Consider the following 2,145-nt stretch of genomic DNA (forward strand, 5'->3'; position numbering starts at 1 on the left):
TTGGTAACTGCCATTTGAAATAGCTTGATATTTACTTTTTAAAAAATGTTTTATTGTGTTTTGTGTGATAGCCTACATGGGGGAACATTAGTTTTACATTCATTCAATCATGCATCGTCTCGTTGTCATAGTTACCATCCTGTCCATGCATCATCACCCAACCAAAGAGTATACCCTGCAATCCCGCCCGCCCTCCCCTCACGGTCCTCAGCACACAGCCCCTCTCCCTCTCTGGATCCCAAGTCCCCAGCCACTCTATCTCTTCACTTCATCCTCTCTACGTCATCCTCTCTGTCTCAGTCTCAGGCCTCACTGCTCCTCTGGGTGGGGTCCCGCTCTCTGCTCTTCTCCATTGATGGTCCCAGGCCCCTCCACTCCTAGACTGAAAGGTTAATCACTCCCCTCCTTGCTATAAAATATCCACCTTTACATTCCCAGTCCTCACAATCAGTCCTGGTAACAATTATTCACCCTTGCATCCCAAGGGACCCATCTGCATTTCTTTTCATCTGCCCTTCCTAGACACGTCGGATATTACTCACTGGACACTTTACCATCCTCCCTGCCCTGTGGATCTAGGTTCCCTCTTGAAAGCTTGTAAGCCAGGCACTTCTTACCTTTGTATCCCTTCCCCCATTTTTAGGTAGCCAATGTTCAAGATGCCCATCCCTATCTACTCTTTGTGTGGAGGGGGTGGGAATAATTCTTGGAGCAGGGATTTGTTTCCTTTTTTGAGCTACTGCATTTATAGGTGCAGGTCCAGTTTATCAAACTGTATCAGATGACGTTTTTTTCCTCTTCTTTCTTCTTCGGGTTGAGCTCTGTTCGTCCCATCATTGGAGCCATGGCAAGTGGGTATCATCTGCAGGTGTGGGTGTTCTTGCATCTGTCTGCCCTCTTCTTCTCAGTTGGTCGCTTTGGTCTCTACTCTAGTCCTCTGTGGATGTGTCACTGAATCTGAGCCCATGAGTCCCCAGGTCTTGCCTCGCTGCTGGCCGACCAGGTCTCCACCCGGGCTCACCATAGACTGCTGAATGATGCAGGGCTTAGCTCGCTGCTTCATTGATGTTTTTCAGTCACTTCTCTTTATGGGTGACGTGCGTAGTCGCCAATCAGGATGCGTTTTCCCATTGCGTCTTAGTCTTGGAGAAGGATTTGCACTGAGAGGACCCAACCACTTGCCTTGATGTCTCCTGGGCAGACAGCTTGCTTGTTCTTGTGGTAACAGTCGGACTGCCCTTATTGTTTTGTATTTTTCCGGTAGGTCCTTCTTTCAAGAAGTGTCTTCTGGTTTTCTAGCTGCTCCAAGCTGGTCTGCTTGTCCTTTCAAGAGGAAAGTTTCCCTTCTCTGAAAGTCTGGATGTGGTTCAGTCTTCCTTTTATAGTCTTATGTAATGCAGCGGCTCCTCAGGAGACCTCCTTCACTAGATACATTGTAGCCCCATTTTAGGTATCCCAATCAGTTATAGGCAGAAAGACAGACTTACAAGCTTTCTATGGTGATATTTCTGGCTATTCCTTTCTCTCTCCCTCCAGTGACTGTTTTATATTATAATGCATGGAAAACCAAGGTTCGAAAGTCAGCCAAGTATCTCAACATTATTCCCCTCTTTTACCTATTCCAACCCTGTTCCAGTCTCTGGATCCCAGAGCCCTGTTGTTCCAAGGCTGTGCCTACATCCAGTTTTACCTCTGTCCCATTTAGCTCATTCCTAACTATCTAATTGTTCTCCTGTCTGCTTTGTTCTTCCATTCCCCTCTCCCTACTTGTATACTGCCCCCCTCCCCAATACCCAAATTATCCTGTGTCTATTTCCTGCCCTGTGCTCCACCTTCCCCTCCCGCCCTTAATCCTACCTCTATGTCCTAGCAACCTGCTAAGAATCCACTTTAGTGGATTAGCATGGGTTATTTTTCTTAGTCTTTTACAGTAGTGGTCCTATGCAGTAATTTTCCTTTTGTGATCGACTAATTTCACTCAACATAATGTCCTTAAGGTTCATCCATGTTAGGAAGTGGCATGTAGCTTCCTTGTTATTTTTCAAGGTAGCATAATACTCCATTGTGTGTATGTACCACAGCTTGTTTATCCATTCTTCAGTTGATGGGCACTTTGGTTGACTCCATTTTTTTGCTATTGTAAAT

This window comes from Chrysochloris asiatica, unplaced genomic scaffold (genome assembly GCF_000296735.1).
Source record: "Chrysochloris asiatica unplaced genomic scaffold, ChrAsi1.0 scaffold00047, whole genome shotgun sequence".
Classification (NCBI taxonomy): domain Eukaryota; kingdom Metazoa; phylum Chordata; class Mammalia; order Afrosoricida; family Chrysochloridae; genus Chrysochloris; species Chrysochloris asiatica.